The sequence below is a fragment of the Lolium perenne genome, chromosome 4, assembly GCF_019359855.2.
Source record: "Lolium perenne isolate Kyuss_39 chromosome 4, Kyuss_2.0, whole genome shotgun sequence".
NCBI lineage: Eukaryota > Viridiplantae > Streptophyta > Magnoliopsida > Poales > Poaceae > Lolium > Lolium perenne.
Genome location: NC_067247.2, coordinates 309,279,043 through 309,306,522, shown reverse-complemented (window position 1 = coordinate 309,306,522; position 27,480 = coordinate 309,279,043). Strand labels below are relative to the sequence as shown.

Here is a 27,480-nt window from a genome sequence, read left to right as displayed (position 1 = left end):
TCGAACAAGGCAGCTACTGAACCTCGCAGATCGACAAGGGAGCGTACCACTCCTGATTGGTATGATCCTTGTCTAAATGTCATGATTGTGGACAACAATGATGAAGACCCTGCGACGTATGAAGAAGCGCTGATGAGCCCAGATTCCAACAAATGGCAAGAAGCCATGAAATCCGAAATGGGATCCATGTATGATAACAAAGTGTGGACTTTGGTAGACTTACCTGATAGCCGCAAGGCTGTCGAAAATAAATGGATCTTCAAGAGAAAAACAGATGCTGATGGTAATATTAATGTCTATAAAGCTCGACTTGTTGCAAAGGGTTTTCGACAAATTCAAGGAGTTGACTACGATGAGACCTTCTCACCGGTAGTGAAGCTAAATTCTGTGAGGATTTTGTTAGCAATAGCTGCATTTTTCGATTATGAGATTTGGCAGATGGATGTCAAAACGGCGTTCCTTAATGACGACATTGAGGAAGAGTTGTATATGGTACAACCCAAAGGTTTTGTCGATCCTAAAAATGCTGACAAGGTATGCAAACTTCAGCGTTCCATTTATGGACTGAAGCAAGCATCCCGGAGTTGGAACCGACGCTTTGATAAGGTGATCAAAGACTTCGGGTTTATACAGTGTCATGGAGAGGCCTGTATTTACAAGAAAGTGAGTGCGAGCTCTCTAGCATTCCTGATATTATATGTAGATGACATATTATTGATTGGGAATGATATAGAACTATTAAGCAGTGTAAAAGGTTATTTGAATAAGTGTTTTTCAATGAAAGACCTTGGTGAAGCAGCGTAGATTTTAGGCATCAAGATTTATAGAGATAGATCAAGACGCCTAATAGGGCTTTCACAAAGTACATACCTGGACAAGATTCTAAAGAAGTTTAGAATGGATGAAAGCAAGAAAGGGTTCTTGCCTATGTTGCCAGGTAAGGTCTTGAGTAAGACTCAAGGTCCGGCTACGGCAGAAGAAAGAGAGAGGATGAACAAGATCCCCTATGCCTCGGCAGTAGGCTCTATCATGTATGTCATGCTATGTACTAGACCGAATATCGCACATGTTGTTATTTTGACCAGCAGATATCAAAGTGATCCAGGAATGGAACACTGGATAACGGTCAAGAATATCCTGAAGTACTTGAAAAGGACTAAGGATATGTTTCTTTGTTATGCATGGCGGTGACCAAGAGCTCGTTGTAACCAGTTACACCGATGCAAGTTGGAACACTGATCCTGATGACTCTAAGTCTCAGTCTGGGTACGTGTTTATATTGAATGGTGCTGCAGTAAGCTGGTGTAGCTCCAAGCAGTGCACGGTGGCGAAGTCTTCAACTGAATCGGAATACATAGCGGCTTCGGAGGCTTCATCGGAAGCGGTATGGATGAAGAGGTTCATTGTTGAGCTTGGTGTGTTCCTAGTGCATTGGACCCACTAGTCATCTATTGTGACAACATGGGTGCCATCGCCAATGCACAAGAACCAAGGTCACACAAGAAGCTGTGGTGACCTAGCGTACCACTGCATGGTGTAGTACACAAGTCGTTGACATAACACAAGTGAAACAGCGTTCCACTCATATTACATCCCTCAGAGTGGTACAACAAAAACATATGCGAGTCCAAGGTATGTCTATAGAAGGATACACAAATTGTTTACAGAAGATCAGCACAGCCTCCTACTTTATAGTGAGGTAAAACTTCAAATAAAGCTCCAGAAGAACGACTCGTAGTCTAACTTATTGCTAACTCAAACTTAAGGGCTACTTGGCTTGCTATAGAATTCTAGCTACTTAGGTGCTTGGATTAGGGAAAGGTTCCCTTCTATTACAAATCTAAGTTTCCACTTTAGCTGATGCAGAAGTTGACTCCATTGACTTATTTGATTGGATTCTTCATCTTGTTGCAGTTGACTCCTTTGTCTTCAAGTTCCACGGTAGTTTCTCCTTTGGTGCCTTGATCTAAGAAGGGGGTTCAAATGGGAGAGAATGAGTACGAGCGTACTCAGCAAGTTCATATTAGGAAATATGTCTATCATGCACTAGCTACAACCATAGACCAGAAAGTCATAGGCAAATGCAGGTTTTCATAAACATTTCTTCAAAAGGTTTATTTTATTTTGAAAACTATGCCCGTCAGTCTTCACAGGTTGACCAGAACTTCATGGAGTTCCTTTCATGCCGCGTTCGCAGTTCCCTTCCCGGAACAGGGAGTGACTGTAGGGATTCGTTGCATAGAAAACAAAAATTTTCCTACCGCGAACACGCAATCCAAGCCAAGATGCAATCTAGAAGACGGTAGCAACGAGGGGATTATCGAGTCTCACCCTTGAAGAGATTCCAAAGCCTACAAGATGAGGCTCTTGTTGCTGCGGTAGACGTTCACTTGCCGCTTGCAAAAGCGCGTAGAAGATCTTGATCACGACGCCACGAACGGGCAGCACCTCTGTACTCGGTCACACGTTCGGTTGTTGATGAAGACGACGTCCACCTCCCCGTTCCAGCGGGCAGCGGAAGTAGTAGCTCCTCTTGAATCCGGCAGCAAGACGGCGTGGTGTCGGTGGTGGTGGAGAATCCCGGCGGAGCTTCGCTAAGCGTGCGGGAAGTGGTGGAGGAGAGAGGGCCGCTAGGGTTTGGGAGAAGGGGGCGCTGGCCACTAGGGGGTGCGGCCACCTTGTGGTCTTGGGGTGGCCGGCCCCCTCCCCTTGGCCCCTCATTATATAGGTGGAAGCCCCAAGTGTTGGACTACAAGTCTTCGAATAAGACCCGAACCCAAAACCTTCCATGTGATAGGGAAACCTACCCAAGGTGGGAATCCCACTTGGGGTGGGATTCCCCCCTTCCATGTGGGGGGGTGGCCGGCCCCCTTGGTGGAGACCAAGGTGGACTCCCCCCTCCTAGGGTTGGCCGGCCATGGAGGTGGAGTCCCTTTGGGACTCCGCCTTCCAAAGTGGTTTCTTCCGGACTTTTCTAGAACCTTCTAGAACCTTCCATAGAACCTTCCGGATCATTTTAAATCTTATAAAATGACTTCCTATATATGAATCTTATTCTTCGGACCATTCCGGAACTCCTCGTGATGTCCGGGATCTCATCCGGGACTCTGAACAAATATTCGAACTCCATTCCATATTCAAGTTCTACCATTTCAACATCCAACCTTAAGTGTGTCACCCTACGGTTCGCGAACTATGCGGACATGGTTGAGTACTCACTCCGACCAATAACCAATAGCGGGATCTGGAGATCCATAATGGCTCCCACATATTCAACGATGACTTTAGTGATCGAATGAACCATTTACATACGATACCAATTCCCTTTGTCACGCGATATTTTTCCTTGTCCGAGGTTTGATCATCGGTATCACTCTATACCTTGTTCAACCTCGTCTCCTGACAAGTACTCTTTACTCGTACCGTGGTATGTGGTCTCTTATGAACTTATTCATATGCTTGCAAGACATTAGACGACATTCCACCGAAAGGGCCCAGAGTATATCTATCCGTCATCGGGATGGACAAATCCCACTGTTGATCCATATGCCTCAACTCATACTTTCCGGATACTTAATCCCACCTTTATAACCACCCATTTACGCAGTGGCGTTTGATGTAATCAAAGTACCTTTCCGGTATAAGTGATTTACATGATCTCATGGTCATAAGGACTAGGTAACTATGTATTGAAAGCTTATAGCAAATAACTTAATGACGTGATCTTATGCTACGCTTAATTGGGTGTGTCCATTACATCATTCATACAATGATATAACCTTGTTATTAATAACATCCAATGTTCATGATTATGAAACTAATCATCCATTAATCAACAAGCTAGTTAAGAGGCATACTAGGGACTCTTTGTTGTTTACATATCACACATGTATCAATGTTTCGGTTAATACAATTATAGCATGGTATATAAACATTTATCATAAACATAAAGATATATAATAACCACTTTATTATTGCCTCTAGGGCATATCTCCTTCAGTCTCCCACTTGCACTAGAGTCAATAATCTAGATTACATTGTAAGGTACCTAACACCCATGACATTCTGGTGTTGGTCATGCTTTGCCCTAGGGAGAGCTTTAGTCAACGGATCTGCTACATTCAGATCAGTGTGTACTTTGCAAATCTTTACTTCTCCATCTTCGATGTACTCGCGAATCGAGTGGTAATGCAGCTTGATATGCTTCAGCCTCTTGTGTGACCTTGGTTCTTGTGCATTGGCGATGGCACCCATGTTGTCACAGTATATGACTAGTGGGTCCAATGCACTAGGAACCACACCGAGCTCTACAATGAACCTCTTCATCCATACCGCTTCTGATGAAGCCTCTGAAGCCGCTATGTACTCTGATTCTGTTGAAGACTTCGCCACCGTGCACTGCTTCGAGCTTGCCCAGCTTGCATGCAGCACCATTCAATATAAACACGTACCCAGACTGTGACTTAGAGTCATCAGGATCAGTGTTCCAACTTGCATCGGTGTAACCACTTACAACGAGCTCTTGGTCACCTCCATAACAAAGAAACATATCCTTAGTTCTTTTCAAGTACTTCAGGATATTCTTGACCGCTGTCCAGTGTTCCATTCCTGGATCACTTTGATATCTGCTAGTCAAACTAACAGCATGTGCTATATCCGGTCTAGTACATAGCATGGCATACATGATAGATCCTACTACCGAGGCATAGGGGATATTACTCATCCTTTGTCTTTCTTCTGCCGTAACCGGTCCTTGAGTCTTACTCAAGACCTTGCCTGGTAACATAGGTAAGAACCCTTTCTTACTTTCGTCCATTCTAAACTTCTTTAGAATCTTGTCCAGGTATGTACTCTGTGATAGCCCTATTAGGCGTCTTGATCTATCTCTATAAATCTTGATGCCTAATATATACGATGCTTCACCAAGGTCTTTCATTGAAAAACTATTATTCAAATAACCTTTTACACTGCTTAATAATTCTATATCATTCCCAATCAATAATATGTCATCTACATATAATATCAGGAATGCTACAGAGCTCCCACTCACTTTCTTGTAAATACAGGCCTCTCCATGACACTGTATAAACCCGAAGTCTTTGATCACCTTATCAAAGCGTCGGTTCCAACTTCTTGATGCTTGCTTCAGTCCATAGATTGAACGCTGAAGTTTGCATACTTTGTCAGCATTTTTAGGATCGACAAAACCTTTGGGTTGTACCATATACAACTCTTCCTCAATGTCTCCATTAAGGAACGCCGTTTTGACATCCATCTGCCAAATCTCATAATCGAAAAATGCAGCTATTGCTAACAAAATCCTCACAGATTTTAGCTTCGCTACAGGTGAGAAAGTCTCATCGTAGTCAAATCCTTGAATTTGTCGGAAACCCTTTGCGACAAGTCGAGCTTTATAGACAGTAATATTACCATCAGCATCTATTTTTCTCTTGAAGATCCATTTATTCTCGACAGCCTTGCGGCTATCAGGTAAGTCTACCAAAGTCCATACTTTGTTATCATACATGGATCCCATTTCGGATTTCATGGCTTCTTGCCATTTGTTGGAATCTGGGCTCATCATCGCTTCTTCATACGTCGCAGGGTCCTCATCATTGTTATCCACAATCATGACATTTAGACAAGGATCATACCAATCAGGAGTGGCACGTTCCCTTGTCGATCTGCAAGGTTCAGTAGTTTCCTCGTTCGAAGTTTCATGATCATTATCATTAGCTTCCTCTGTTGCCGGTGCAGGCGGTACAGGAACAATTTCCGGTACTGCGCTACTCTGATCAACGAGTAAAGATTCATCAATCTCATCGAGTTCTACTTTTCTTCCAGTCACTTCTTTAGTGAGAAATTCTTTCTCCTTTCTCAAGAAAGGTTCCGTTCTTAGCAACACAGATTTTGCCTTCGGATCTGTGATAGAAAGTGTACCCTATAGTTTCCTTAGGGTATCCTATGAAGACGCATTTCTCCGCTTTGGGTTCTAGCTTGTCCGGTTGTAACTTCTTTACATAGGCTTCGCAACCCCAAACTTTAAGGAACGACAGCTTAGGTTTCTTATTAAACCATAATTCATACGGTGTCGTTTCTACGGATTTTGATGGTGCTCTATTTAAAGTGAATGCGGCTGTCTCTAATGCATAACTCCAAAATGATAACGGCAAATCAGTAAGAGACATCATAGAACGAACCATATCTAAGAGAGTTCGATTACGACGTTCGGACACACCGTTTCGTTGTGGTGTTCCCGGCGGTGTCAATTGTGAAAGTATTCCGCATTTCTTTAAATGCATGCCAAACTCATAACTCAGATATTCACCTCCACGATCAGATCATAGAAATTTAATCTTTTTGTTACGTTGATTTTCTACTTCACTTTGGAATTCCTTAAACTTCTCGAAAGTTTCGGATTTATGTTTCATGAAATAGATATACCCATATCTACTCAGATCATCTGTGAAGGTTAGAACATAACGATAACCACCGCGCGATGCTACGCTCATTGGTCCGCACACATCGGTATGTATGATTTCCAATAAGTCAGTAGCTCGCTCCATCATACCAGAAAATGGAGTCTTAGTCATTTTTCCCATTAGACATGCTTCGCATCTATCAAGTGACTCAAAGTCAAGTGATTCAAGTAATCCATCGGTATGGAGTTTCTTCATGCGTTTCACTCCAATATGACCAAGACGACAGTGCCACATATAAGTAGAATTATCATTCAATTTAATTCGCTTAGCATCAATGTTATGTATATGCGTATCACTACTATCGAGATCTAACAGAAATAAGCCATTATTTTCAGGTGCTCGACCATAAAAGATATTATTCATAAAAATAGAACAACCATTATTCTCAGACTTGAATGAATAACCGTCTTGCATTAAACAAGATCCAGATATAATGTTCATGCTCAACGCGGGTACAAAATAACAATTATTTAGGCTTAAAACTAATCCCGAAGGTAGATGTAGAGGAAGTGTGCCGACAGCGATCACATCGACTTTGGATCCGTTTCCAACGCGCATGGTCACTTCATCTTTCAAAAGTCTTCGTTTATTCTTTAGTTCCTGTTTCGAGTTACAAATATGAGCAACCGAACCAGTATCAAATACCCAGGTACTAGAACGAGAACCAGTGAGATAAACATCTATAACATGTATATCAGATATACCTTCTTTCTTTTTCTTGACAAGGCCGCTCTTCAGATCAGCCAGATACTTGGAGCAATTACGCTTCCAGTGTCCCTTCTCCTTGCAGTAATAGCACTCAGCATCAGGCTTAGGGCTGTTCTTAGGCTTCACAGGAGGCGTGGCAGCTTTCTTGCCACCCTTCTTGAATTTTCCCTTAGACTTGCCCTATTTCTTAAAACTGGTGGTCTTGTTGACCATCAACACTTGGTGCTCTTTCTTGATCTCAATCTCAGCAGCTTTTAGCATGCCAAAGAGTTCAGGTAACTCCTTGTTCATGTTCTGCATATTGTAGTTTATCACAAAGTTCTTGTAACTTGGTGGCAGTGATTGAAGGACACGATTAATCCCCAGTCTATTAGGAATCACTATTCCCAAGTCACTGAGTTTCTTCGCATGCCCGGTCATAACGAGCATGTGCTCACTAACGGAGCTGCATTCTTCCATCATACAGCTGAAGAAGTGTTTCGATGCTTCATAGCATTCCACGGCCGCATGAGTCTCAAATATAGCTTTCAGCTCATTGACCAACTCATGAGGATCGTGGTGCTCAAAACGTTTTTGAAGATCGGCTTCCAGACTGCACAGGAGGGCACACTAAACTTGAGAGTACCGAGTTTTCCGAGTTGCGTAAACATTCTTTACTTCCTCGGTTTCAGTTTCTGCAGGAGGGTCACCTAGCGGTGCATCAAGCACAAATTGCAGATTTCCGCCAGCGAGGAAGATCCTCACATGACGGAACCAGTCGGTGAAGTTGCTACCGTTGCTCTTAAGCCTTTCTTTCTCTAGGAACTGGTTAAAATTGATTGGGGATGCCATCTCTACAACATATATTTGCAAAAGTTTAGACTAAGGTTATGACAAATTGAGTTCAAATTTTAATTCAACATAATTAAAAATCTAGGTGAACTCCCACTCAAAACAATATCCCTCGCATTGTCTTAGTGATCACACAAACCAAATCCACCGCACCTAAGTCCGATCATCACGAGACAAGGTGTGATTTCAATGGCGAACACTCAAAGTGTTCATCATATCAACCATATGATTCATGCTCTACCTTTCGGTATCACGTGTTCCGAGACCATGTCTGTACATGCTAGGCTCGTCAAGGCCACCTTAGTATCCGCATGTGCAAAACTGGCTTGCACCCGTTGTATGCACTTGTTGATTCTATCACACCCGATCATCACGAGATGCTTCGAAACGACAAGTCTTGGCAACGGTGCTACTAAGGATGAACACTTTATTATCTTGAGATTTTAGTGAGGGATCATCTTATAATGCTACCGTCGCGATCTAAGCAAAATAAGATGCATAAAAGGATTAACATCACATGCAGTTCATATGTGATATGATATGGCCCTTTTGTCTTTGCGCCTTTGATCTTCATCTCCAAAGCACGGACATGATCTCCATCATCTTCGGGCATGATCTCCATCATCGTCGGCGTAGCGTCAAGGTCAATGGCGCCGTCTTCATGATTGTCCTCCATGTAGCAACTATTACAACTACTTTGAAATACTACTCAACATGAAATTTAAAGACAACCATAAGGCTCCTGCCGGTTGCCACAATACAATAATGATCATCTCATACATATTCATCATCACATTATGGCCATATCACATCACCAAACCCTGCAAAAACAAGTTAGACGTCTCTAATTTGGTTTGCATGTTTTACGTGGTTTAGGGTTTTCGATAGAGATCTAATCTACCTACGAACATGAACCACAACGTTGATACTAATGTTGTCAATAGAAGAGTAAATTGAATCTTCACTATAGTAGGAGAGACAGACACCTGCAAAGCCTCTTATGCAATACAAGTTGCATGTCGAACGAGGAACAAGTCTCATGAACGCGGTCATGTAAAGTTAGTCCGAGCCGCTTCATCCCACTATGCCACAAAGATGCAAAGTACTCAAACTAAAGACAGCAAGAGCATCAACGCCCACAAAAACATTGTGTTCTACTCGTGCAACCATCTATGCATAGACACGGCTCTGATACCACTGTAGGGATTCGTTGCATAGAAAACAAAAAATTTCCTACCGCGAACACGCAATCCAAGCCAAGATGCAATCTAGAAGACGGTAGCAACGAGGGGATTATCGAGTCTCACCCTTGAAGAGATTCCAAAGCCTACAAGATGAGGCTCTTGTTGCTGCGGTAGACGTTCACTTGCCGCTTGCAAAAGCGCGTAGAAGATCTTGATCACGGCGCCACGAACGGGCAGCACCTCCATACTCGGTCACACGTTCGGTTGTTGATGAAGACGACGTCCACCTCCCCGTTCCAGCGGGCAGCGGAAGTAGTAGCTCCTCTTGAATCCGGCAGCAAGACGGCGTGGTGTCGGTGGTGGTGGAGAATCCCGGCGGAGCTTCGCTAAGCGTGCGGGAAGTGGTGGAGGAGAGAGGGCCGCTAGGGTTTGGGAGAAGGGGGCGCTGGCCACTAGGGGGTGCGGCCACCTTGTGGTCTTGGGGTGGCCGGCCCCCTCCCCTTGGCCCCTCATTATATAGGTGGAAGCCCCAAGTGTTGGACTACAAGTCTTCGAATAAGACCCGAACCCAAAACCTTCCATGTGATAGGGAAACCTACCCAAGGTGGGAATCCCACTTGGGGTGGGATTCCCCCCTTCCATGTGGGGGGGGGGGGGTGGCCGGCCCCCTTGGTGGAGACCAAGGTGGACTCCCCCCTCCTAGGGTTGGCCGGCCATGGAGGTGGAGTCCCTTTGGGACTCCGCCTTCCAAAGTGGTTTCTTCCGGACTTTTCTAGAACCTTCTAGAACCTTCCATAGAACCTTCCGGATCATTTTAAATCTTATAAAATGACTTCCTATATATGAATCTTATTCTTCGGACCATTCCGGAACTCCTCGTGATGTCCGGGATCTCATCCGGGACTCTGAACAAATATTCGAACTCCATTCCATATTCAAGTTCTACCATTTCAACATCCAACCTTAAGTGTGTCACCCTACGGTTCGCGAACTATGCGGACATGGTTGAGTACTCACTCCGACCAATAACCAATAGCGGGATCTGGAGATCCATAATGGCTCCCACATATTCAACGATGACTTTAGTGATCGAATGAACCATTTACATACGATACCAATTCCCTTTGTCACGCGATATTTTTACTTGTCCGAGGTTTGATCATCGGTATCACTCTATACCTTGTTCAACCTCGTCTCCTGACAAGTACTCTTTACTCGTACCGTGGTATGTGGTCTCTTATGAACTTATTCATATGCTTGCAAGACATTAGACGACATTCCACCGAAAGGGCCCAGAGTATATCTATCCGTCATCGGGATGGACAAATCCCACTGTTGATCCATATGCCTCAACTCATACTTTCCGGATACTTAATCCCACCTTTATAACCACCCATTTACGCAGTGGCGTTTGATGTAATCAAAGTACCTTTCCGGTATAAGTGATTTACATGATCTCATGGTCATAAGGACTAGGTAACTATGTATCGAAAACTTATAGCAAATAACTTAATGACGTGATCTTATGCTACGCTTAATTGGGTGTGTCCATTACATCATTCATACAATGATATAACCTTGTTATTAATAACATCCAATGTTCATGATTATGAAACTAATCATCCATTAATCAACAAGCTAGTTAAGAGGCATACTAGGGACTCTTTGTTGTTTACATATCACACATGTATCAATGTTTCGGTTAATACAATTATAGCATGGTATATAAACATTTATCATAAACATAAAGATATATAATAACCACTTTATTATTGCCTCTAGGGCATATCTCCTTCAGTGACAGCCACAATTTGATACACTCTGCAGAGGTGCGTTACTTTTCCCATAAGAGATCTCATCCTTTTTGCCATCCGCAGGGACTTGCCCCCGTTCACACTTCCTTTGGTGTGAGGCCAGGAAAGAAGATCCAAGCCCACACCGCCTTCTCCGCGACCCTGCAAACCCACCCTTTTGTCCATCCGTACACCCCCGGTAGACATCTCCCGTTCATACGGCTTTACCCACGGTGTACTATGGACAATCCCTCATAGACGGTAGAGCCTCTCATCCACACGGATGGGGATTTTAAAGGATTTCCCAACCTACGGCAGTGTTCTCCCAACACCCCGCCAGGCCCTATCAAGTCCGTTGGCGTGCAAGAGGGAAAAGATACAGCTGGCTTCCCTAGAGCCATTATAGATCTTATGGTCAACGCGGTATGTACGGCGCTAGAATCACTGGACGGCATTGGTAATTACTCCTAGGTTAATAAAACACATGCAATGGAACCTCCACCATATCAACACAACCATGGTTCCATTGCCCACCACATAGTCATATTCATAATTGTAAAATAATACTTAGCTTTTCAATGCAAGAGTGATAAGTATAGTACTTTGCATATAGTTTGATAAAAATAATCAAATGACATGAGCAAGCGATGAACTTGCCTTTCTTGACTGCAAGATTATGCAGGCAAAAGCTTCGATACGTGAGAACTCCAAATGCTGAAATACCATCATCGTTCGGTAAGGACAATGTTTAAAGAACTGGCAAAGATGCTATAATGCATAGTATGAGATGCAATCGTCCCGAGCGTAACCTAACCTCGATGATTTGGGATGGATGAGTTGTAAAGATTTCTTTAAGGTGTGTTTCACTTTTAGGATGGTTCTCAAACAAGGTTCTTACTAGGGTTTGGTTATATTTAGTATCATAAGCAAGTGATACAATGCATCATAACAATCATACATATAAAGAATTGTAGTGGAATAATATGTAAAGAACAATTGTCAATTTTAAATTCTATAAGACATGGTTGATGATTACTTATATTATACTTCAAAAGAATAACTTTTGAAGAACATGTTGATTGAGAAATAGTAAGTACTTTAAATAAGAACTAGGGCTTCTATGGTTTGATTAACATTTGTACTTCAAAAGAATAACTTTTGAAGAATAGGTTAATAAGAACAAGAACTACTTTAAATAGGAGCTATTACTTCTAGGGTTTACTATTAGATTCAATTAAGTTTACTATTAGAGACTAGTTGGTTCTTAGTTGGAATGGGTCTATATGCAGCAAGTCTTGGCAGGTTTATTACTATGGTTTCTCCTAGATATCATATCAAAGGATAGTTCAAGGTGATACTATGGGTTAGGGTTTACTATAACTTCCTATTTGTTTCACTAAGGAATCACTAATGGTTTCCAAGGTAAGTGGTTTATGATCCTTAAGTAGGGTTTAGTGGGACAGGAACATGTGTTGTGAATTATTACACAAGGTTGGTACTAGGGTTCATCATTATGGTTCTACTATGGTTTGATGGTTGAGGTTGATCTTAATGGTATGGTATATAGGAGTGGTGATCAATGGTACTAATCCAATTAACAAGTTAGGGTTTGTATCTAGGTGGCACTAGTGGATCAGATAGGTGTTAACCAAAAATAAAGACATGAAATGATGGTCTCATGTGAATTGTACCTAGTTTTATTTTAGTGGATCATGAGTATGTACTTATTGGTTGTTTATTAAGGTTCTACATGTAAAGGTGAAGTGGATATGATCACATGGGCTAAACCCCTAGGGTTTTAGGGTTGCACAAATTTAGGGTGATCATATGAAATAATGAGATCAAGATTCATGTTTATGTTAGAATTAGGGTTTCTAAATTATGGTACAACTCTTAAAATGATAATTGACAATAGAGATGTGGTCACTAATTACTTTGAAATAAAATTAATAATGGTTTTAGCATTTTATTAACTTTCACAAGAATTAATAATTAGGGCAACTCTTATTTAGGTTTAATTTAGAAATCAGGGTTTAATAATTGTTATTAGGTTTAAAGTACTTAACTTGTTAACTAAAGATGTTTAAGTAAACAATTGTTGGGCTACCAAAATAATATTGGCTTTTAATATTTTCTTGAGTTATTACTATTTAAAGAAAATAGGAAATAGCAATATGCAAATTAGGGTTTATGAATTATCACAAATATTTAAGTGGAGGCAATTATGATAAAGAAAATTAAGCTTAACATTTTATGTACTTTCTGAATAATTAGAATTTAATTTTTGTATCTTAACTATTTATTGAATTCAATTTGTACTTAAAACAATTGGAAATACATAATTAATACAGATAAAAATAAGTTAATTTTTATTTTGACACACATTTTTATTTTATATTTTATTTGAATAGAGTTTATTTTTTAGAGCATTTTGATACATTATTTATATTTTTGTGAACTAAAATTAAATTTGTATGATTTTACAAAGTTTCAGCATTTTTCTGGAATCTTCTTTACTATTAAATCTCAACCCGTTGGTACGTACGTCGCCCTCAGGCTCTCGATCCGATCGCTAATACCTCCTCTCGAGTCAGGCCTCAGTCAGGCCCAGACCAAAGCAAAACGACTCTAACCTCTCGAGTCAGGCCTCGAGTCAGGCCCAAATTGAACAGACCAAAGCAAAACGACTCTGATGGCCCAGTTATCATGTTTCCATTAACCAGGCCACCAACCAAAAGACATACTTGACCCACGAAAAAAGTCCACGAAAACAAGTCCAACAAGACAAGTCCAAGTCGACTACAATACCTACTCTGATACCGTACGATCGCATTGCTTCTCCGAAACAAATTTGGACGACCACCAATCCAGGCCGCATAAAAAGAACCAGCCTACCTCCACCAGAAAAACAGTTTCGATAGAGATATCACATTAGAACCAATTCAATAATACTTCGACAGAAATTTGGACGACCACGAAACCTCGCTGCCTTCTCGACAGAACTCCGCTGCCTTCTGCTATTGTCTCTATCGCTGCTGTCTGGCCAGAACTTCAATGTCCACCTGTGCTACAACCAAGGTATGATGTCTCTGCCGTCTCACCAAAACTCCGATGTCCATCCGAAACTCCGACTTCCACCCATGCTACAAAACGAGAATAAATAACGGAAACACGGCAAACCATGATCTTAATGTAAAACTGTAAAAGTTCACAGCAACAAAAACTTCAAACCTTAAATACACAAATTACTTTCAGGATCAGGTTAAGTAGCCCACTAAATTTACAAAGAAGCACAGTTCATCGTTAAATTTACTAAAAAGCACACTATGCTCTGCCAATACGATATTATTGGAAACATGATAAACTAACACTTCATTATGCATGGTCGTTACTCCTGTGAAATAATCTACCACTACATTATTTGAAGAATTAGAGTATGGGATGTTAAACTAAATAACCTACCACTAATTATTTGAAGAATTTGAGTATGGGATGTTTAATAAACCATACATACATGACTGTTTCATACCTTTTGATCTCTTGCTTTTCCGTCCAAGAAACAAGCGCTGTTCACGAAAAACAGTCAAATGCTTGAAATTGTCAAATACCTCTACGACTGACAACACGTTTCTACCTTTTATTTTTTGTTGTCATTGCAGAATGGATCACAACGATCAAACAAACATTGCAGATCAAAGGCAACCAATTCGAAACATTTCAAAAGGTAGAAATCAAACACAAAATAAAGTGTTTGGTTCAATCATATGAATACCATCCGCAGAGATTAAATCGTTTATTTAAATAATCATAATGATCAGAATATTTTCTGCATTTTAAGCTATTGGAGAAATCTGCCTGTGCAGACAATCCAATTCGGATCAAGGTGAATTGTACTGATGGAATTTTAACTACAAGAACATCATACAATTCATGTTGTACAGAACCAAAGTTCATAAACCAAGCTATTATAGACTAACACTCCAAAAATTCAGGGAGCAAAATGCTTGACTCGCCAGTAACCAGACCAGCCGCATGTTTTTCCCCTTCCAAAACCAGCTCATTCCCAACCCGGCATAATGAATCAGACAGCGTTTTCAGCAGGATAGACCCGAAAATGCTGGGCGAAGCTTACCGGAGGCGGCCGACGGAGCACACGGCGCGGTGACGTCGAGGTCCGTTGTGAGTTGCCGGAGAATTTTGGGCGTTATGTCAAGGCCTTGCTGCTTAATCCTCAGAAGCATCTCATTCACCAAAGCACATACTTGATCCAAGATGACAACAATCAGTTACGCACTAAAACTTAGCAAGTCGACCTGCAAGTTGATAGATGCTACACTGATTCAGCTTATCAGAAAGTAGCAGACACATAAAACACTCTGATTCGCATCAAAATGAAGTGTACTGATGCTATTTTCACTACAGTCTACAGGAGCATCATCCAATTCATGTTGTAAAGTAGCAAAGCTATTCTCGAATAACACAGCTAGAATTCAAGGAGCAAAATGCTTGACTCACCAATATCTCCAACCAGTCGCATGCTCTTCACCTTTCAATATCTGCTCATCGAGATGGCGGTGGTGGAGGAGAGGACGGCGCGGAGGACGGCGTTGTCGTGGGGGCCGACGTCCGTGCCTCGATGCTGCCCGCCTGGATCGGGTATGTCCGCCTCTTCGGCAGCACGCTGCAGGGCCGGCGCTGGTGGCCGGAGCAGAGAGGGGAGCGCAGATGCTCGGTCTCCTCTCCATGGAAGCGGGCTCGAGCAGGAACGGCCGACTCGGAGCTTGCCGGAGGTGGCCGTCAGAGCGCACGGCTGGGTGGGCTCGAGGTCGGCAGTGGGTTGTGGGAGGATGCGTCGGAGTGAGCGAAAGAGGAGGATGTGGAGGGAGGGGTCGCGGAAGAGTACCAGAGAGGGAGCTGGAGCGGCCGCCGGAATCAACCCAACACGGTGGGATCTTGAGCAGAAAAGGTGAGGATTTGGCGAAGCGAGTGAGTTGGGGGGAAGAGTAGAAAGGGAGAGGCCTGGGCGCCTGGCCTCTTTGTTACACGTTTCGCTTTGCATTATTTTACATATTGGTAAGACAGGAAAACAGAATTGAGTACCTCGGTGCTATTTAGCGTGTAGACTTCATGAGTCTCATGCTCTCATTGTGCTGTGTAGATGTACAATTTCCATACTATTTTCACTCTATTTAATTATGTTTACATATGAAATATTTTTAAATTTTGTATTACATATGTTCATTGTGGCAAGTTTATTAAAAAAATTATGTATGTAGATACTCTATCACCAGAACGCACTCACACCCATGTGTGTACAAAATCCATCATACTCTATGTTTTTAAGAGTAAGCGGTGACGCAAAAGATCGCATGTCATATTGCTTTTCATTCAATTCTATCACTTGTTTTATTTTTAAAACGGAGGCAAAAGCTTTGCCTCATCCATTAATTAAGCAAAAGATGCCCTGTTTTTAGGAGAAAATCAAGCGAAAACCTACAACGACAGGGCCAAGCCCACACCCACCCACACGACGCCGCGAAGGGCACACCGAGCCACCCTGGCTACCCACAGAAGCTACACAAACGCGAAGCTCAAGTTAGCCTATGCCAAACAGATGGCTCCCCAAGAAAAGGTCGGTAGCTTCGATTCTGACGACGAGCCCCGGAGAGGAGATGCACAAGACCTGCGCCGAAAAGGATCTTCACTGCCGGACCGCTCGAAGGTCATCGTACACCACCCAAAGGCAGCTTCGACTACACAGCAAGAGGAGGCCAACCTGAAGACATTCGGACACGCCGGGATGGAGCCGACTAACACGATCTTGCAGCAACCAAACGATGCCCAACACCATTGTCGTTGCCACCCAAGCCCACCGCCGAGAGACACCTTATCACCAACAAACATAGAGAATTGGCAATTTTTGTGTGTATCTTATATATACACGTGTGAAATACATAATGCTATTTTTTAAAGCCGTAGCAACGCACGGGCATTCAACTAGTTTGAAATAAGGCAAAAAGCTAAACTTACCGGTTCACTCGTACCCGCAGGGACTGACTTGTGGGACCAAGGTACACGTCGACTGCCCTATTGGCGTAGGACGAGTCAAAGATGTAGCGAGGGCCCACTGCCACGTCGGCCTCGCCGGTCAATGACCGCCGGTGGTCGGCGCACGACGGCGCCGCCGTTTTACGGCCCCCCGGGAAGAACTACTGGGCTCTTTCGACTCCTCTCGAGCTACTGAACATGATGGTGGTGTTTTCCTCTCGAATAGAGCACCGGAGCTTCGCCATCCATCATGTCCGCGGCGGAGCGACTCCGGCCAAATGGCTACCTAGCGCTACGGTGGACGATTCGAGAGGATAAATGTTGCTACAGACGCGTAATCATACCCTGAGTCTTCTGAGATGGTCGCCGGTGCTGATTGAGGGCGGAGGCGAGCTCCATTTTGCCGTTCCCGACGAACTGCTGCAGAAGGGAAGCCCGAAATTCTCATCACTGCGGCCTCTCCTGGATGCTAGCTTCCTGCTGGAGACCCTACGTGTAGTGGCGCTTCTCCTCGACTCCTTATCGAGCTCCAGGGTGCTCCCAATCAACGGCGTGGTGTGGTTCACCGGCGACATAAGGTGAGAGCGTACGGGAGATAGAGAGATCTTGAGAGAGAACGGTGAGGTGCTTCGTGTAACTAGGGTTCTGGAGATCTTCATGACGTCTTTATAGCTCAAGGGAGGGTTAGGTTCGATGGCAATCCCTTGCCGACGGTCAGGATACTGCGGACACGGCGGTTAGGGCTCGGGCGCGAATCACTTCGTCTCTGGATAGACTCGGACGCAGAGAGGGTTTGTAGAAGTTCTGAGAGGCTCGTTGGCGTCCGGGCGTCCTTATCCATGGCGAGAGACGTGGCCAACACCGTGCCATCGTGCTGTCGACTTCCAGGAAGAAGAAGAATGTGGCTTCTTTCTTCGCACGATTCTTAAAGTGAATCGGTACGGTGGGCTGGTGTCTGGTGGGTTGGTCTGCTTCGTGGGCTCGGCTGCTGGGCTGCTCTTTGGGCTGAAGCTGGGTTGCTGCGGCCAGGTAGAGTAAGTCCTCTCCCCTCTTTTTTTCTCTTTTTATTTTCGGTTTTAAATTTGTTATTTGAAATCCAATTTGATTTCTGTTTATTTTTGCAGGTTCTAAAATCTTTGTATACCAATTTAATTTGATTCTTATACATACTGCATGGTTGTTTTATCCCAACAAGTATTTAATGTTTAATTAAATTGGGATTGTTGTGAGAGTTATGGCAAATTTAAAATAAGCATGAGTTGGGGTATTTATTTCAATTCCCTTTTTAATTTGGGAACTAGATCTATTTGAATGATTTGAAATTTCTAACATTTGCATGGTGAGCACATGATTAGGGTTTGCTAGTACTTAGCAATATTGATGGTTCACATATACTGTGATTATGGCTAGGTTTTAAAATGAATGGTAATGAGGATGGATTGAATCATGATTTTATGTGGACAACTATTTCTAAGGGTCTAAGAAAAGGGTTGGATAAACTCTATTTTTTTACTAATCTTGCTTAGAAACTTCTAGCTTAAATTATCTGAGATAGATTCTATGCTCATCATGGTTAACTCAACTACTTATATGATGATTTTATTTTATAAAATACTATTTCATTTGGTTAACTAAACAAGGTATTTGGAAAGCAAAATAGAATTGGATATTGGTTCACTCTACTCACCATATGGCATCTAGTCCTTAAGTATATATGGCTTGGTTTATACTTGTGATCCATGATACACAAGTTAGGACATAATATTTTATGTGGGGTGAACTCTACTTGAAAGGTTTAGAGCTTTGGTGATACTTCATTAATTGAAGTATAAAATAGGCATGATGCATGGCAGGGTTCTACTTATAATCCAAAGTGACACTTGGATTTGAATCCAAATATGGCCTAGGGTTTTAGTAGTGATCACCCAAGTGATACACAACTAGGATTAGGTATGAACATAAGCTTGCTTATGTTTAATTGGCTAGGGTTACTCCTCCTCACTTAGGTAGAATTCTTGTATCAAGGAAATGCTAGGGTTGTCTCAAGTATTTGGATAAGCAAGGTTTAGGTACAATGCCATTACTCCCTTACACAAGGCATGAGTATTGGTTTGGTTAACCACTAGTGAATTACTTATTATCTCATGAGAACAATTAGATCTATTGGTCACATATATAGGTTTAACTTATCATCCCAATTTATAAGATAAGATCATGCATTAAACATGATCAACTATTCCTCACTAATCTCTCTTTATCATTCCTCTCATCACACTCACCTAGATTCTTAGGGTTTATGGTCATCATCAAGTTGCAATGATCACAACAATTACCTCTCTTGAATTTCTAGTCAAATAGGTACTTACTTACCATCAAGTGTTAGCTAGATCAAGTAAGGTTTAGTACTTGACTTGTACTCCTTATAACATTAATTAATATCAACGGCTTACCTCACTTAAACAGGGTTTGAATATTAACATGTGGCTCTACGCAATGAATGGTATAACATAATAAAATGATCCTCTCCTTTCTCTGAGGGTTAATAGGAATGAGTTGAGAAACAAGGTTGGAATGATCAAAGGTTAATGAAGAATGAATATGAATGTTCTTGACTTGGTTCAAGTATTGTAGTTGAAAAGATATACCATGTGAATCATGGTAAGAATTACTTATTTAGTACAGGACATGGAAAAGATAAGTAAAGAATAGGTTCTTAATTATTCATGTTCTTTAATTTAGAATTGAATAATTATTCATGTATTGTTGTAAGGAATGTCATATTGAGATCCTTTATAAGATCTTATAGTTGACCCTTACTTAAGATGTTGTTTGTGGTTAAAACTAATTCCATTTGATCTAGCCCATAGATCAAATCATCTCTACCCAAAACAGGGTTTTAGCAAAGATCACAGTGAAGTTTATAGCGCTTGACTTGATGATCTACTTCAATTCCAGCAAGTCAAGTGAAACTTAAGTTACTATGGTAAGTTTTATTTGAAAGCGCGAAAATTCCCCGGATTTTCTATGCATGAATGCAATGCACACTTTGGTGTTCTCCCATTTTATAGCCTCTAAACCTGGGATATTACAGAAGCTGAAGGATATCAAGCTGCATTTTCATTCGATTCACGAGTACATCGAAGATGGTGAAGTAAAGATTTGCAAAGTACACACAGATCTGAATGTGGCAGATCCGTTGACTAAAGCTCTCCCTAGGGCAAAGTCTGACCAACACCAGAATGCCATGGGTGTTAGGTACCTTACAATGTAATCTAGATTATTGACTCTAGTGCAAGTGGGAGACTGTTGGAGATATACCCAAGAGGCAATAATAAAGTGGTTATTATATATCTTTGTGTTATGATAAATGTATGCATACCATGCTATAATTGTATTAACCGAAACATTGATACATGTGTGTTATGTAAACAACAAGGAGTCCCTAGTAAGCCTCTTGTATAACTAGCTTGTTGATTAATAGATGATCATGGTTTCGTGATCATGAACATTGGATGTTATTAATAACAAGGTTATGTCATTGACGAATGATATAATGGACTTACACCCAAATAAGCGTAGCATAAGATCACGTCATTAAGTTTAATTTGCTATAAGCTTCCGATACATAGTTACCTAGTCCTTCGACCATGAGATCATGTAAATCACTTATACCGGAAGGGTACTTTGATTACATCAAGCGCCACTGCGTAAATGGGTGGTTATAAAGATGTGATTAAGTATTCGGAAAGTGTGAGTTGAGGCATATGGATCAAGAGTGGGATTTGTTCATCCTGATGATGGATAGATATACTCTGGGCCCTCTCGGTGAAATGTCGTCTGATTAGCTTGCAAGCATGTGACTGGTTCACAAGAGATGACATGCCACAGTACGAGTAATGAGTACTTGTCGGTGATGAGGTTGAACAAGGTATCGTGATACCGATGATCGAACCTCGAACAAGTAGAGTATCGCGTGACAAAGGGAATCGGTATCGTATGTGAATGGTTCAATCGATCACTAAGTTATCGTTGAATGTGTGGGAGCCATTATGGATCTCCAGATCCCGCTATTGGTTATTGGTCGGAGAGAAGTCTCAACCATATCTGCATAGTTCACGAACCGTAGGGTGACACACTTAAGGTTTGATGTCGTTTTAAGTAGATATGGAATATGGAATGGAGTTCGAATTTTGTTCGGAGTCTCGGATGGGATCCAGGACATCACGGGGAGGTCTGGAATGGTCCGGAGAATAAGATTCATATATAGGAAGTCACTTTCCAAGTTTGGAAATGATTCGGTGCATTTATGGAAGGCGCTAGAATGTTCTAGAACCTTCAGGAAGAAATCACTATGGAAGGTGGAGTCCCGGTGGGACTCCACTAACCCTAACTTGCCAACCAAGTGGGAGGGTGGAGTCCATGGTGGACTCCACCTCCTTGGCCGGCCAAGAAAGAAGGAAAGGGGGAGTCCTAGTCCCCCTAGGTTTTGCCCTTTGGAAGGTTTGAGAGTTGGACTCTTATTCGGATTCTAGGGCTACCCCTTGGGGTTCCACCTATATAATGAGGGAGAGAGGGAGGGTCCGGCCACCACTTGAGCCGCACCACCAAGGGCACCCAAGGCCGGCACCCCAAGCAGCCCCTCTCCCCAAACCCTTGCCGCCCCCTCCTCATACAACTCCCATAGTGCTTAGGCGAAGCCCTGCCGAGTTCTCCATCACCACCGCCACCACGCCGTCGTGCTGTCGGGATTCCGAGGAGGATCTACTACTTCCGCTGCCCGCTGGAACGGGGAGGAGGACGTCGTCATCAACACCGAACGTGTGACCGAGTACGGAGGTGCTGCCCGACTGTGGCACCGTCAAGATCTTCTACGCGCTTTTGAAAGCGGCAAGTGATCATCTTCTGCAACAACAAGATCTAATCTCTTAGGCTTTGGAAATCTTCGAGGGTTATTCTCATGATCTTCTCGTTGCTACCATCTTCTAGATTGCATCTTGGCTTGTTATTCGTTCTTGCAGTAGGATTTTTTTTGTTTTCTATGCTACGAATCCAATCAGTATTAAACATATTAACCAAGTCATATTTAACAACATCCCATAATTTCTGGTAAAACATAAAGGATAAACCATCTGGACCAGGTGCCCCATCAGCATAAGACCCAAACACTACTATTCTGACCTCCTCCTCAGTGAAAGCACTTCCTAGCATAAGATTTTCCTCTAAGGATACTTTCTCGTCCTCTAATAAAAAGGTATCCTGTAATCTAATGTCAGGTCTTGTTTCATATTTAAAAAGATCTTTGTAGTAATCAATAGCTATTTTAAGCATATCTTTATTCTCAGTAACAGGACCCTGAGGTCCATCTAAAACATGTATAAACTTCTTCCTTCTTCTATGATTAGCAACAACATGAAAATATGCAGTATTCCTATCTCCTTCTAGAATATTCCTATCTCTAGATCTTTGTCTAGCTTTAGTCTCCTCGAGGATCCAAAAAGAGTTTAATTCTCTAAGAATATAATCCCACCTCTCCCTCTCTAAGAGAGAGAGAACACATGTTTCAGACTTAATGTCAAGAGCATCATACTCTAGCATCAAATCTTTCTTCTGTTTTCTAGCAGTAGCTTCAAAATTACCGCTCCACCCTTTAGCCAACCTTCTAAACATTATAAGCTTTGTTTTCCAGATATCAACTACATTATCACTATTAACTTCTACATTCCAAGCTATATTAACCAAATCTATGAACTCGGGAATTGCTAGCCACCATTTTTCAAATTTAAACCCTCCTTTTTTGGGATTCTAGCCTCTCCAGAGTCCCAAATAAGAGGAGTGTGATCACTACCTGATCTAGACAGAACTCTAACACTAGCTAAAGGGAAGTTACTGTCAAAAGAAGTAGTACAGAAAATCATGTCCACCTTACACATGACAGGGTTCTCTTGATTATTCCCCCAAGTGTAATTTCTACCGGAGACCCCTATTTCCATAAGGTCCCACAACTCTATCCAGGAATTGAATTTATCTGCCCATTCAAAATTTATGTTACCATTATTTTTATCTTCAATAAACCTAACAAAATTAAAGTCTCCACCTATCATAGCAGGACCCTCCCAGTTAAGGAAGAGTTCATGAAGTTCAGAGATGAACTCCAGCTTTTTATCCTCATAGGAAGAACCATAAACAGTAGTAATCCTACAAATAAAATAATTCCATCTGTTCTTAACTACAACACTAACAGAAAAAGATTTGATTTCCCAGGCTAGAACTTCTAGGAGATCAGCATTAATGCCTACTAGGATACCACTAGTTGTACCTATTGCTAGCAGGTGATTCCAAATAAAATTCCTAATTCCTAGGAGGTTTTTCATGAAAGAATTGGTTAATTCTTCCTTCTTAGTTTCTTGAAAGCCAATGTAGTCTAGATTCAATGGCACTAAATTATCATCTATGAAAACCTTCCTACCAGGAGCAGAAATACTCCTGCTATTCCAAAAACCACAAATCATAGATAAAACTTCTTGGGGTGCTTGCCCCAATATTTCCTAATAACATCTATCCATTCCTCAGCTAGCTCCTCTTGTTGTTCCTTATTAGACAAGGAAGCAGCTCTAGGGGAAGAGCAAGCAGTATGCATACTATCAGAATCTACATCTATATTAACACCAACTATTTTGGCAGCATCATCTAAGTCATCATATTGTAAAACATTAAAAGGATTACTAGAAATTATACCTTTCATCCTGGGAATCTCCAAGTTGTTGATTTTCTTCATCTCCTGAGCCTTCTCCATGATGTTATTGGACCTGTCAATCCTGCTGCTTTTCCTGACAGGTTGCACAGACGCCCACTTGGATTTCTTCTTTGCAGGTAACACTTATGTCTCTTGAACAGGAATCCTAGAGGGAATCTCAACATCTGGCATGATATCATCAGGTAGTTCTACTTCTTGTGTATCTTCCTCCACTGGAGCAGCCTTTTCCATCATATGGTTCAAGTTGTTCTTGAGAATTTTCTCACTATACCATAATTTCTTCACCTCCTCATTCACAGACACAGTAGCCGGGGTCTTGTCCCACACAAAAGCATCATTATGATCCACTAAACCTTTCTGGAAGAGGATCTGGTAGAGAGCAGAAGCATTTGCACCTTGAGGAGAGCAGTTCTCTCCTAGGGGAGTTTCCATAACTTGGTCCTTCTGGTTGTATTGATCATTTGCAGAAGCCTGGTTGATATTTCCAAGGGAGAAAGATTGAGGCCTTGTAGCAGTACCAAACTTTCCTCCATTGTCTTGTCCACCTTGGTTACTTCCTTCAGTATCTCTCTTGCTCTGATCATCTAACTTTTCTCCCAACAGGTCATCATTGTCCTCAGCAGTAGGGATCACACTTTCCAAGGTAAAGCCTAGATGAAACAGGTTTCCATGATAACCAAACAATCTTCCATGAGGTAGTTTGGAAGGATCCCTGCAATGAACCTTTACTCTAACCTCTTGGGCATTGTTCCTAAACACACTAAGCCAGTCCACCTCCAACAGTAAACCACATACGGAGACAACTTGATCAAGGCTAGTCCACTCACACCACTTTGTTAGTAACCCAGTAACATTGATCCAAGTTTCCTTGAACACTTCCACAGGTTCAGGGTCATCATTCCAAGCTTCAACCTTGACCCAAATGCCCTTTTTCTTGAGACCAAAACAGGGGTAACCAATGACTTCTTCTACTTTAAGGTGGGGAGGGAATTTCACCGGATAAACATCTGCTTGCCCTAGCTCTCTAATCTGCCATGGCCAGTTGGTTTTGTAGATCTGGGAAAACTCAGAGTACAACTCCTCCCTAGTAACTTCTCCTCCCTCAATGATCACAATCCCACAGTTTCTAGTAGAACCTACTGGGTTGATCACTGTCTCAGGCATCTCAATGCAAATCGAGCACCACTTCTAACATACTTTTCTAGTTGGTGTGGTCTCTTCCTGACAGGGCACTCATCAACTAGGTGGTTAGTTGCTTTATAGATGAAACACATGGGTGTTCTTCCACAAGATGCTTGGTGATGACCAGGCTCCCCACATCACATGCAGATGGTGTTTGTGTAACTCATCTGAGCTGCAGTAGAGGAGACAACAGAAGGAGAATTCTGTTGAGCAACCCCCAGTTTCTTCTTCCCCTGGCAGAGTTCTTTGGTTTGCTTGCCATGTCTCCTCCAATGGGTGCATGTGGTTGTTGTTGCTGCTGCTGCTGAACTGGTTGTTGAAATCGAGGTTGCTAAGGCACTGGTTAGACTGGAGACCATATGCTGGGTTAGGAAGGAACTGCTGATAAGCTCCATTGAAAGCCCAAGGAGGAGGCATAGGTCCTGGAACAAAACCAAAAGGTTGTTGAGGGTAACCAAAGGCACCAGGTTGAGGAAACTCCATGGGCATCTGTGGCTGCTGCTGGAACTGAGGCTGCATCTTCCTAGGTTGCTGCTGCCACTGCTCTTGATTATTTCATCCACCACCTCTGCCTCTACCCTTGTAACCTCCACGACCAGCCATGTTTGTTTGGATATCTACAAAGCAAAGCTCTACTCCTAGATGGCTCTCCCCAGAATTCTCCTCCGCCGCCACCCAAGAGGCCAAAAGAGGAACCCTAAAAGGGTAGGGCTTCCTTTTTATACAGGGCTTGCGAGGAGGATGGCAGGTGGGATGCCATGGAATATGCCAAAGTTGCTAGAAAAAGTTTTTCACCTCATCAGAGCATCCTCCACCACACACATGATGTATCTCACTGATCTCTGGACCCCTCCAGAGTGCTAATCTTGATGCTTTTGGATTCCTCTGTCCCATCCTTCTAGAAGCTTGAGCAGTTTCAGCCATGTGAGGTTTCTGTGTTTGCTTTTGCAGTGGAGAGGTTGTCTGAACTTCTGCAGTCAGTTCTCTGGTGGAAGTTGTCTCAACTGCTGGACGATTTCCTCCAAGTACCTGGTATGGTAGCTGAATTGAATCAAGCCATTGATTGACTGAACCTCGGATTTGTTGAACCCTTGAGCACTCTGCACTGGCTGCCAGGTCCTTGGAGCGCTGCAGTTGGCTGCTTCCTGTGCTAGCTCGAACGCAGTTCGTGGCTTCCTCGGTCGCCCAATATTTGGCTTCAACGGACGGCAAACCTGACCTGATTCCGAAGTCGATTCCTGCCCCTGAGACTCACATTGATACTCCTCCTCTGAGGATCTTGACCTCGCCATTAGCTTGGAGAGCTTGACGTATTTCTTCGGACCAGGCTTCATCACCTGCGCCTCTGCGTGAGGCAAACCAAGCTTCATCACTTGCGCCTCTGCGCGAGGCTCTGCCGTATGTCGAGGACCCGCCGAAGCGGGGTGCGCTGATGATGATGGAGCCTATGCGAAGTTCGCTCGCTGCTGGAGTTGGAGGTGGAGCTTAGGCGGCACCCTCGACGAGCGCATCCCAAACCTTCCCCAATCTCCAACGCCAACCGCGACGGACTCTAGCAGGTCCGAGTGCGCCGCCACCTCCTAGATCCTCTCCAAATCTCGCCTCCGTGCACATCCCTTCTCCTTGTGCCTCCGCTCCGCCATCCGCCAGTACCGTCGCTAGAGTAAGACGTCGTGGACTCGCCACAGATCTAGGTGGATGGAGCTTGGTGGTGAAGGTTTGTGCGATGAGAGTGGGTGGAGAAGTGGTGAACAATGGAGGAGATGGGTGTCTGGGGCTTCCTCCTCTCGACGCGTGGGGCTTCCACGCTGGCGGCCATGATCCGCCATGGGAGGGGATCGAGGAGGTCCCACCATGAACAGGGCGCTCGGTCGGAACCACGCTCGCCATTTTTTCCATCTTGCTCTCAGCGGTGATGTTCTTCCACAGCAGGGACCACCAGCCGTGGCCCTTCCGCGCCGCGTAGAACACCGACGGTGGCTCGTAGGCGTCGGTGAAGCGGGACTCAATCTGGCTGCAGGTGTTACCCGGCAGCAGCACGACAGTGTGGACGCCCAAGGCGTGTTGACAGCGTATGGTTCAGTGTATTGCAAGGCGGCGGTGTGGCGGACTCGGAAGAATATGGAATGGATGAGCAGGAACCGTGGCCACTATCGGAGCTTTGTGGCCATGAAGAAAGATCTATGCCCGTGCGTAAGAGCATCTGCAGTCGCGTCCCCAAAGCGTCCCCCAAACCGCGCCGGATTGAGTGTTTGGGGGACGTGTTTTGTTCGTGCCACGCTTGGGGGACGTCGCTCCCCAGCCGCATCCCCCAAACGCCGCCCCAAACATTAAAAATACTTCTTTTTTAACACAGAACCATTTATCAAATATAGCATATGAATAAAAATGTTTGCGAGGATTGTTTTCAAATTAAAATACAACAAACAATAAAACAAGTAAACAAATATAATAAATAGGGCTAGATGCTAGATCAAGGTGCCACGGTATTTCCTTTG

The 27,480-nt window shown here is 43.1% G+C and overlaps 1 long non-coding RNA gene and 1 pseudogene across 1 annotated transcript; both read right to left on the bottom strand.

Annotated features, from left to right (window-relative positions):
* Positions 1–27,153, bottom strand: part of LOC127347800 (lecithin-cholesterol acyltransferase-like 1) — a 69,395-nt pseudogene extending 42,242 nt beyond the window's left edge.
* Positions 13,495–16,107, bottom strand: LOC139830685 (uncharacterized). The gene is made up of 2 exons (XR_011743798.1): positions 15,514–16,107; positions 13,495–15,311 (listed from the first exon to the last, which is right to left on the bottom strand). It is a non-coding gene; the product is annotated as an uncharacterized lncRNA (long non-coding RNA).
* Positions 27,154–27,480: the final 327 nt, after the last annotated feature.